Below are 12,782 nucleotides of genomic sequence, written 5' to 3'. Positions count from 1 at the left end.
GTTGGTTTCTGCATTTGATCGTGTATTTGGCTCTTGGTTTGGTATTTACTTTGTCAACAAGGATAGATTTAGAGAGGTGGAGACAAATCGTGTGTTGATCCTTTGTTCTTTTGCATTGTGACTGTACTATTTGGTACAGAGACATAACCCTTTATAGTGTTTTAACTAAGCTCTTTGCCATTGCATTTTTTCTTGTGGGTTTATTGATATTTTGTTATCTGGGATGGTTAGTTATGTGCCGGATTCACAAGAGGATTGTAAAGTGGCATAGGAGGATGACAAAGTGGGTACATGTTTGGCCAAGATATGCAGTAGCTCAATTTATTAATGCTGATATTGATAACAATAGTTTTGTGAGGTAGTTCTCAACTATTTGTGAGCAATTTAGGTCTTATCCATTTTGAATTGGAGCGAATAATTTTATGTTCACAAGGCATGTATCTCTGTTCTGGTTTTGATAATGATTTGCATTTTATGATGGTTTAATTTTTATACTATTTTGAGTTAGGTGTGTCTATGCATATTTCTAGCCACAGTATTGAGATTGGTTTGGAGAGGGGAAGATAAATTATTATAGCAAATTAGCTTTATTTCTAGCCACAATCTTTGCTCTGTTTTTTTGGAAGGACATTTTTTATTTCTATATAGTATTTCGATCTGCACTAAAATTATATTGCATTTGGGCTTCTTGCTGTTGTCCTCTTGCACGAATGACTTGAATCATTGAAAGATTAATTAATCTCAATTACAAAAGAAAATGACCCCAAGAATTGAATATTTATTTCTTTGAGTTGGTGCAGTGCAACGAGCCAATGTTATATCGATTATTTCATTGCACCATTATTATTTAATAATGATTTCAATCAAGTTTTTTTCTATTATCTTCCAAACTCCTTTATTTGTGAACATGAGAACTACATGTGGGTCATATAATTTCTACTTTCGCTGTTAAACCATCAGTTTGCTATAATATTTTAATTAATTCTTTGTTAGATTCTAATTCAATTTATTTAATCATTCATTTCATATCTTTTGTCATCAAACATAAACTAAATTAATTGGTCTAATTTAAAACATTAGCTGTAAAATCCCTCAATATGTAATGCATTCACATAAACGCTACACTTAACTGTACAATATTGTACATTTCTAACATTGCTAACAATCACTCACTAATAAAATCGCTAATTTATGATCTATTTTTATCTTATTAATCAATTTTGGTTTTAGAAAAGTCACATATATGCGTATTTAACGAGACTTAATATGATCAACTTATGTCTAACCGCTTTTGGGCAAAACAAAGCGTTTTGGCGAAACTTCAAGCTTAAGCGAGATTAAGCGATAACGAGACTTAATCAAGCTTTTTAGAACAATGAGTAGAAGTAATTATTTTCATACACCATGTCTTGAAATAAACAGAGCTATTATTTTATGTTTTTTAGAATGCAAGACAGTTATGAAAATCAAAACATTAATTTTTAAATATTAAAATGTTTATACATGATAGTTGTCTAAACAAATATTTAATACATTTTATAATTTAAAAAATAATATTTTATAAGTACATGCTCAAACTGAATCATAATGTGTTAATGATCACCAGGATATAATAGAAGTAACCCCAAAGTTGGAGAAAATATTTTATTTTTAATTAATTAATTTTAATTTAATACAAAATTTATCATAATATATTTTTTTAAAAAAATAAATTTCAAATGTAAAGCCATTTACCCCGAAACTGATAGAGATTTCTTTTAAAAAAAGGTTTTGTTTATATTATATAAAAGTAATATAAATAGATTTAAATGTAAAAACATATCTCTCCTTATACATAAAAAATATCCCTCTTAGATACCATTTTTTCATTTTTTGAAATTGCCTTAATGTGATATAAGTATTACAATTTTATTTTTATTTGTTTTCTTCAAATTTCAATAATTTTTCTCAACTAAACATTATAAATAAGATAAATTGATAAATAAATTTAAAATTTACTTTTATATTATATTATAAATGGGAAAAAATAAATTTAAATATAATATTTATATATAACATACAATATTAAATATATTATATGATTTTATACATACGCAACGCGTGTGTGTGATTATGCTAGTATTTATTAAAATTTAAATCATATTAGATAATAATCTCTATAAATAATAATGACTTTTTAAATAATTTGATTGGTTTTTTTTTTTTTGTGAAATTTGATACAGATCACGATTTGTTTCGGAAATTTTTGAAGTTACCTTATTAATATATATTTTTAAAGTAAAGTTACCATATTTTTATTAAGAGACAAAAAAAATATTATTTACTTCCCTTCACACTTACACTCCCGCCCCCAAAATTCCACTCTCCCGCTTCATTCATGTCGATTCATCTCCCTCCCCCATTTTTCCCTTGATCTGCTTCTACCCATTACCTATTTTTCAGAAATCGTTTGCTACCGGAAAAAAAAAAAATAAAAATCGTTCGCTTATTGCCTTGCGAGCTTGATTTGCCACTCCATTCTTCTCTCCTATTCGTGCAAAGCTGAGCCGCTGCTTCTGGATTTGTAAGGTAATTGATTTCTGTCTCTCTTTTTGAAGCATTTCCTTCAAACACCTATGCAACGGTTTTCAATTATCTGACTCCCCAATTTTTGAAACTGGATCGTCTCATTGACACACTCAGATTTCAACTGCTCTCTTCTATGTTTTCACCGTTTTGTCGTTTCGTCGTATGTTACTTTGTTGTTTTTGCTTCTTTTTTTTTTTTTTTTAATCAAATGACATACGCTAAATGGGAGAATATATAGGAACTTCGAATTTTAAATTGGCACGATAATATACCTTTTTATATTTCTTGTATCTATTCACGGTTTTGAGTAATGTATTATGGCCAAGTTACAGTCATTTCTTAGTTTAAATTGTTTTTCTGTTTTTTTTTTTGTGGTTGTAAGTTCTCTCCATGTCTTTACTGCTTGCAAACAGAGTGTTTATAAAAATTCTAATTGCTTGGATTTCCCAGGGAGCAATAAAAGATATTTTTTCGTTTGTTTGCCATCAATCATAGTTTATGATGCTGAAAAATTTTCATATTCAATCTGCCTGGAGAATTCTTTTTGTGGTATGATAGCTTAATGTATAATATTAGTTTCCTTAACCAAAGTAGATAATTTTAATTTTTTTTTTTAGTTTTTTGCAATGATTGATAGACTGAATATAATTGTGTTGTAGGTAAGTTTCAAAAATGACAAAAAAAAGAATGCGGAAATTGATTCTAAATAGCCGAAGACGATCTAGGGGAGAGGAATCAAGTAACAGAGGCGCTAATGATGAAAATGAATCACAAGACATAACATCAAACGAAGGGGTTAATGATGACCAAGGTAAAAATGTCACGAATGTTAAATTATATTTACAATACCAAGGGAAATCATATTTTAATAACATTTTTCAGATGAGAATGAGGACATGCCTTCATCCGAAGCGCAATAAAGAAGACGTGGAAAGACTGTTATGAGGGATATCCATGCATTAGATCCTGGTCGTTTGCTAGTAGTTAAATTCAATGAAAGGGGACAGCCTTACGGTGATCTACAACCAACTCTTGCAAATTTTATTGGGACTGTTGCACGGAATGGGAATGCATTGCCACTACACTATTTAGATTGGAGAAAAATGCCGAGAAAACGTTTGAATGATGCATGGAAGGAAGTTATTGTAAGTTTGTCAAAGTGTTTAAGTTATATTATGAATTTCAAACATTAAGACATTTCATTTTACGTTATAGGCACACTTCGATATCCCCGAACGTCATAGGGGTGTTATAATGCAAATGATGGGGGCTTCTTGGAGACGGTGGAGGACTGAAGTGAAAGCTACATCTTATGATTCAAATATGTCGTTAGAAGAGCTTGTTCAAATACAACCCATTCCTCATGGGCTATCACAACAAACTTGGGAGACTTTGTGTGACTATTGGAAAAAAACCGAGGTAGTAGTTGTATTAATTGCTTTTGACATGTGTTGTGAATATAATTTTATTACAAACTTTTTTGTTAGGATATTTCAAAAATCAATAGAGAAAATGCAAATAAAAAGAAAGGGACTCATGCACAAGGACGCACGAGTATTCCATCATTGGAACATAAGTTTGTAAGACATTTTTCCCTTTACATCTATTTTTATATTGTATATTTCATGTCATGTTTGCTGCTCTACAGTTTAATGCTATTATTATCTATTAAAATTTTTTAATGAGATTTTTAAATTTAGTACAAGAGATACGGTATAAAAATTAGCTTTTATATATGAATTAACGTTGTTAATACTTGGTGTTAAATGTTAATTTGTTATTTTAGTTTCAAGAGAATGGCAGAAAACCGTCTCGTATTGAAATACTACATTTGAGTCGGCGAAGTAGCAAGAAAGGAGGTGCGCCTGTTGACGATGAAGCAATACGAGTTGAGGTAATTATATAATACCTTTCAAATGTTATTTTTATTCTATTAAAAATTTATTTATTTTTCTTAGAATGAGCTTCAAGATGCTGTGCATCGTCACCTCGAAGATAAGCCTGAAGGAACACAACCAATAGAAGTGCACGAGGAGGCATTTCGGTAATTTAGTTATTATTCAATTTTTTTCTCATAAAAACTATTATATATTGCTCAACATTAATTATATTCTTTCATATAGTGATGTTTTTGGACTTGAGCTTTCTGGTCGGGTTCGATGTTTAGGAGCTGGTGCACTACCTAGTCAAGTGTTTCCAGAGCAATGCAAATGCAACTTAGTTTATAGGCAAGAGTGCAATCCTACCTTCGCATTCACAGAGGAATTTAGATCAATGACTGAGAAAATTAAAGAAATGGAGGCACGAGAAGCACAACGACAGACAGAAATGGAGCAAATGAGAAGACAAATGCAAGGAAATCAAATTCAAAATTTTGGACAAATTATGCAAAGCATGATGTCTGGAAGTGCTGGAGGATCTCGTGGACCAGAGTCATTACCGTCACAGGTAATATTTTTCATAACTTGAAATTGGATAATTGTATGATTCAAATATGAAAGCAAATTTGTTTACTTTTTTTTTGTAGATGGCAACTATGTTGGCAAATATCATACAACAATGTATTAATGCTCCATCAAATGCAGAAGAAAATGCTTGTGGTTCCTCCCCTCCAAGAGAACAAGATTAAATTTTCGCACTGGATCGGTGAGGTTAGTTTTTTGCTAGAGTTTTGTGCTATTATATCTTGATGTTTAATTTACATGGATTTATCATGCGTATTAGAATAAAACTTCGAACAAATTTGCAACATTATCTCAATCATGTGTTTTTATATTATCGTAATAGTGACACTTATTTATGACATTTTTTTTCCAAATTGTGACTCCTCTAGCAATTTCTATTAATTTTATGAGTTTAACTTTCATTTTGCAATTATTATCAATTAACTTTTTTTTTTTTTTTTTAATTTTCTTCATACATGCTTTATCAATCTATTGTGCTGATTTTTGAATATATTTGGATTATACAGATTCTATTTTTCTGCCGCTTGGACCAAATGCAATGTTCATGGATGACTGATGTGTTGAAGATGTTTGGCATTTTTTTGCATAAACTGCGGGTTCAAACTTAAGAAAGGATTTGTTTTGATGCGTGTCTTTTGCATAAAATGTTTTGTGGATAGAAACAAGAAGATTTTGAGTTGGTTGCATATTCTGGATATTGTCAATCGATTTGGTACTTAGAATTATTATTTTCAAAATTTACTTTTGAATGTTTTACATATTTGATAACGTAAATATTTTGTGAGTTATATAAATTAGTTTTGATGAATGAAATGTGAATATCATAAACTAATTTATGAAATACGGAATTTATTGATTGATGCGAGCCTAAAAAAAAGGCTTCCAATCGTATACATAAAATAGAAGCGGTTTGATCCGATGCAAACACATCTTATAGAAGCGGTATCTAACCGCTTCTAATAAATTTCATTCGTATCGGGCCAATTCTGCGGCAATAGGTTTGCATCTAGAGCGGTTACAACTGTTTCTAAATGTGTCCAACAGAAGTGGTTTTTAACCGCTCCAATAGACACGAAACAGAACCGGTTACAATACTTGCTAAACGCATATTTTCAGTAGCGGTTAACAAGCGTTGCAAAATGCATATCCCAAGCGGCTAAAAACTGGTTCTGTTAAAATAGAATTAGAAACGGTTATAACCGATGCTGTAGAGGCGTTATAGGAGCGGTTATGTCCGATGCGAAAGCTTAACATCCGAAGCGGTAATTAGACTTTCACCACCGGTGATTAATACCGACTCTATAAGAATTAGCGCCGGTGAGTACCAAAGCGGTTGTCAAACCGCTTCAAATAATATGGCAACGATAAAAAACCTCTCCTAAAGGCCATATTTAACCGCTTCTAATGCCATTTAACCGGTGAGTACCAAAGCGGTTGTCAAACCGCTTCAATTATACAATTATTTGATTTTGTCATAGTTTTATTATTCTATGTTGAGGAGTAGCTAACTTTAGCCTAGTTTCGTATGTTGTGAATTTTATCGAGAGGTGAATTCATAATGAGGACGAGTGACATGATCCATGGACTTAAAATATGCATAAAAATATGATATTTAGTACACGTTGATAACCATAGACCACCAAGTTGAAATTTAAGGGAATTCAAAAAAGAACAAGGCAATCGGTGATGATAAATAATCGAAGAGATTTGATTATTTCATTAGCTTGAATTAGATTGAAGAGAGTGTCGATATATCAGGAGTTCCTGTCAAAAATATGTGTATGAAAGTGAAATTCAATTGTACAGTTCAATTAGGGGGAGGTGAACCGACATTCCAACAAATTTCTTCATTATTTATCTTTCTTAAAAATCTTTTTCTCTTTTAATTTAAGTGATTTAAATTAATTTTGTTAGTTTATAATTCGAGTCATAATTATTCTCAAAATTTCGTTACTTTGGATAGAGAAATAAAATAAATGAATTATTGTTGAATTAGTCCCTGAGGACGATACTCGTACTCAGTACATTTTACTATAACTTGATTCGTGCACTTGCGATAATTTCGAGCGGAATTGAGGAATATTTATATTTATTTTAAGTGTTAGTAATTGGTCGATCAATTTTTTGGCGCCGTTTCCGGGGACTATTAATTACTTTAAGTTATTTTTATTTAAATTTCTCTGTACCAATTTTAATAACTATTTTCATTTGTGAACTGCAGAATACTCTTGCAGTGCATGCAACATTCATTTGATTCAGAACTCGTACCTCTTGATCCTGAAATCCAAAGAACCTTTCGCAGGAGAAGAAGGCAACAGAGAGAAGAAATGGCAGACGATGAACGACAAAGGTTGAATGATGGAGATGCTGAAAATAATGCACGATCTGTTTACAGATTCATGATGGATAGCGCCTTGCCATCCATTGAGGATTCCAGGCCAAGAATAATCAGGCCAACAACAGCAGCAAACCATTTTGAGATAAAGTAGGCTATCATTCAAATGATTCAAAACTCAGTCCAATTTGGTGGGACAACAATTGACGACCCGAATGCTCATATTGCAAATTTCCTGGAAATTTGTGATACCTTCAAGCAACAAGGAGTTTCTGATGATGCTATTCATTTAAGCTTGTTCCCTTTTTCGCTAAGAGATAAAGCTAAAGAATGGCTAACAAATTTACATGCAGGTTCAATTACTACATGGGATGATCTGGAAAAATATTTCCTCACCAAATACTTCCCTCCATCCAAGTCGATGAAGTTGAGAACAAATATCATAACGTTTTTCTCAATGCAAACAAGAATCACTCTATGAGGCTTGGGAATGCTATAAGGTTCTGTTGAGGAGATGCCCACACCACAAATTACCCGACTGTCTTGTGGTACAAATTTTTTACTATGGCCTTCCTCATGCTAATCACACTATGTTAGATGCAGCTGTAGCTGACAATCTGTTACGAAAATCACCAGAGGATGGCTGTGAGTTGATTTAAGAGAAGGCATCTAGCAGTTATCACCCTCAATTTGAGAGGAATGCAATGAGGAAATATACAGGAATTCATCACATAGATGCATTTACTTCAGTGACAGCTCAGCTTGAGGTAATGAATAAAAAGATTGATGAGCTATGTTTGGGAAATTCTGCAATGCGCATTCAAGAAGTGTGCTTCAAAAGATGCGGTGTTGAACATTTTACTAAATACTGTCAGACTGGGAATCCATTCTATCAACCGGAGGGAGTTATAGTAAACTTGCAAAAGTTTATATCATCCACTGAGACAAAAATGCAGAATCAGGATGCTTTGATAAAGAATTTGGAGAATTAGATAGGGCAGTTAGCTAAAGAAATGTCTAGTAGAGATCTTGGTACCTTACTAAGTGACACGGAAAATAACCCTAAAGTGCCGGTGAAGGCCATCGAATTAAGCAGTGGGAAGAAAGTAGAAACTGAGAGACAGGAGCGTAAAGAGAAGGAAGTCATTGTTGTACCGGAGAAAACAGCAGGTAAGTCCTCTAATTCTACACCACCACCCACATCACAATCAAATTTTGTTATTCCGCCACCTTTTTATGCAGCTCTCAATAAGGCCAATCCTTAGTTTGACAAATTCCTATAAGTATTCAAGAAATTGAATATCAACATTCCATTTTCCGACGCATTGATGCAAATGCACAGCTATGCCAAGTTCTTGAAGGAGATTCTCTCCAACAAGAGAAAATTAAAAGAGCATGCATTGGTCAGTTTGACAGAAAGTTGCTCAGCACTGGTTCAGAACAAGATCCCACAAAATCAAAAAGATCCAGAGAGTTTTTCTATTCCTTGCATGATTAGTAATATTCATTTTCAAAAAGATTTATGTGATTTATGTGCTAGCATAAATGTTCACAACTTGCTTTTGCTGTTTTTAATGCGCTTAAATGTTCACAACTTGATGAAAAATGTTTTTAGATAGATGTTGTTGACTCACTTGTTTATGATTATGTGCACGATACACTTCAGGAACCTTTAGAAGCTGCACTTGCATCACCCTTCCATGAGGATGACATCAATGAAGAAAAAGAAGAAATGACTGCTTACTTGAATGATAACCAACCTTGGCGAAAAAGTGGCAGGTTTAGAATTGAATATTTAGGTGACAAGAAGGATTTAGTACTCCAGAAACCAAGTCTGGAGGAACCACCGTTGAATTGAAACCACTAACCCCTCATTTGAAATATGTGTTTTTGGGTGATAACAACTTACCTGACATAATCTCCTCTTCTTTGACAGATACCATGGAAGCCAAACTACCGGATGTTCTCAAAAATCACAAGAGTGTGTTTGCCTAGAAGATAGCAGATATCAAAGGAATCAATCCATCTGCCTGCATGCATAAGATCTTAATGGAAGAGAAAAATCAATCCTGTGGTCCAGCCTCATAGAAGATTGAATCCCAAAATGCAAGAGGTGGTGAAGGCTGAAACGATAAAACTTCTGGATGCAGGTATTATTTATCCAATATCTGATAGTGCATGGGTGAGTCCTGTTCAGGGCGTGCCGAAAAAGGGGGGGTTATAACTGTGATTAAAAATGAGCATAATGAATTAATACCTACTAGGACAGTTACAGGTTGGCGTGTGTGCATAGACTATAGGAAACTAAATGACGCAACCTTTAAGGACCACTTCCCTCTCCCTTTTATTGACCAAATGTTAGAAAGACTTGCTGGGTATGAATTCTATTGTTTCTTAAATGGGTATTCGGGGTATAACCAAATTGCAATTGCACCTGAAGATCAGGATAAAACCACTTTTTCTTTCCCATATGGTACGTTTGCTTATAGACGTATACCTTTTGGTCTGTGTAATGCTCCTATAACTTTTCAGAGATGCATGATTGCGATATTTCATGACATGGTTGAAAATTTTCTGGAAATATTTATGGATGACTTTTCAATATTTGGTCAGTCTTTTGATGCATGTCTGAATAACCTAAATACTGTTTTGATGAGATGCGAGGAGACGAATTTAGTGCTGAATTGGGAGAAATGTCATTTTATGGTAAAGGAAGGAATTGTGCTGGGACATTGGATTTCTGAGCAAGGGATCGTGGTGGACAAGGCGAAAGTGCAAGTCATATAAAAATTGCCTCCATGGACAACGATTAAGGGAGTTAGAAGTTTTTTAGGCCATGCCGGTTTTTATCGGTGATTTATACAGGATTTTTCAAAAATTTCAAAACCTTTATCTTCCTTATTAATGAAAGATGCCCCATTTAACTTTGATGCAACTTGTCTGCAGTCATTTGAACTTTTGCAAGAACGATTGGTGACTGCACCGGTGTTGACAACACCCAACTGGGACCTACCATTTGAGGTCATGTGTGATGCAAGTGACACGACAGTGGGCGCGGTTCTTGGACAACAAGTAGACAAGGTATTTCGTACTATTTACTATGCTAGAAAAACTTTGAATGAAGCCCAATTTAATTATTCTACCACGAAAAAGAATTGCTAGCTGTAATTTTTCCTCTTCAAAAGTTTCACTCATATCTTGTTCTCTAAAAAATCACTGTGTACACTGATCACTCTGAAATAAGATATTTATTGGCTAAGAAAGATGCAAAACCAAGACTGATTAGATGGATCTTGCTCTTGGAAGAATTTGATTTAGAGATAAAAGATAAGAATGGAGTAGAAAATGTTGTGGCTGACCACTTATCTAGATTAGAGTGCATTCCTGATTGCTCACAATATGAAACTGAAGAAATAGATGAATGGTTTCCAGACGAGAAGGTTTTTGTGATAGAAAATTCATCTTAGTATGCTAATTTTGTGAATTACTTAGTCAGCGCACATTTTCACATAACTTGTCTTTTCATCAAAAGAAAAAGTTTCTGTCAGATGTCAAGCATTATTTTTGGGAAGAACCTTTTTTTCAAAATTTGTACTGACTCTATGATACGGAGATGTGTGACGGAAGGATAAATGATAAGTATCCTCAGTAATTTTCATGACCTTGAGGTAGGAGGCCGCGCTGGACCAATCAAGACGGCAACTAAGGTACTTGAAGGTGGTTTTTATTGGCCTAATATTTTTAAGGATGCTCGTGCTTATGTCATTGCTTGTGATAAATGTCAGCGTACAGGTAATATCTCGAACCATCATGAAATGCCTTTGAATAACATTATTGAATGTGAGATATTTGGTGTTTGGGAAATCGACTTTATGAGACAATTTCCAAATTCCTTCACAAAAAAATGCATTTTGGTCGTCGTCGATTATGTGTCCAAATGGGTGGAGGCGGAAGCTTGTGTAACTAATGATGCACGGCTGGTCACAAAATTTTTGAAGAAAAACATTTTTAATCGGTTTGGTACACCCAGTGAAATCATTAGTTATGGTGACACCCACTTTTGCAATAAACGTTTTGACAAACTTTTTAAAAAAATATGGTGTCAAGCACAAAGTTTCTACTCCCTATCATCCCCAAACAAGTGGCCAAGTAGAAGTGTCTAATCGAGAAATCAAGCAAATTTTGGAAAAAACTGTGAACCCGAACAGAAAATATTGGGCACTTCGACTTGATGATGTTTTGTGGGCTTATAGGACAGCATTTAAAACTCCTATAGGCACCTCTCCGTATAGGTTGTTGTTCGATAAGGCGTGCCATTTACCAGTTGAATTAGAACATAGAGCATATTGGGCTATTAAAGCACTAAATTTTGAATTTGCTACTGCAGGTGAGAAGAGGTTTCTGGAACTTAATCAACTAGAGGAGTTTCGAGATCAAGCATATGATATGGCGGTGTCGTACAAGGATCGAACCAAGATATTACATGACAGACGTATTCGCCACCGAGAATTCAAAGAAGGAGACATTGTGCTCTTATTTAACTCCCGTTTGAGGTTCTTTCCCGAAAATTTGAAGTCTAGGTGGTCTGGCCCATAAAAAATCACCAAGGTGTATCCATCAGGTGTTGTCGAGCTAAAATATGCGAGAAATGAATCATTCACAGTCAATGCTCAGAGGTTGAAACACTATGTAGTGGGTGACGTCGACCCGACTCCAATCACCACCACACTCACTGATCAAGACTAGTTTGGGGAGGAATACAGTCGAGATATAGACTCTAAATTGAGAACTCTCTCTCTCTCTCTCTCTCTCTTTCTCTCTCTCTCTCTCTATATATATATATATATATATATATATATATATATATATATATCCCTTTTTCCTTCAGTTTTCTCAGACTAATTTTTATTTGAAAGTTTTGAGGAAATTTAAAACTGCTTTAGGATGGTCGATCACTGATATTAAGGGTATTAGTACAACTATATGAATGCATAAAATTTTTATGGAAGAGTCTTATACTCCTTATGTCGATCAGAGGCAATTGAATCCCGCCATGAAAGAGGTTGTTAAAAATGAGGTTTTGAAATTGTTGAATGCTGGTGTGATTTCTGCTATTTCTGATAGTAGTTGGGTTTCATGTACAGTTGGTAGCGCTTAATCGTGTCACGCCCAAATTACCCGAATCAATCAGATAAACAAATAAAGCAGTAGTGTGAGTAGGGATCATTCCCACGAGGAAAGGCAAATTCAATGTGTTCTTAAATAAATAAAATGGAGGTTTTGAGGTTGAGATTAACTACTGAAACTTTTAAACAATTAAAATTCACTAACATGCAAAATTAAATAAAAGACTGGAGAAAATCAATAGGAGACGAGACTTGGTATCGGTCGACTACACCCTTGATATTCATTCA

This window comes from Henckelia pumila, chromosome 4 (assembly GCF_033568475.1).
Source record: "Henckelia pumila isolate YLH828 chromosome 4, ASM3356847v2, whole genome shotgun sequence".
Lineage (NCBI taxonomy): Eukaryota > Viridiplantae > Streptophyta > Magnoliopsida > Lamiales > Gesneriaceae > Henckelia > Henckelia pumila.
The sequence above is the reverse complement of the archived record's forward strand: the minus strand, read 5'-3'. Positions refer to the sequence as shown.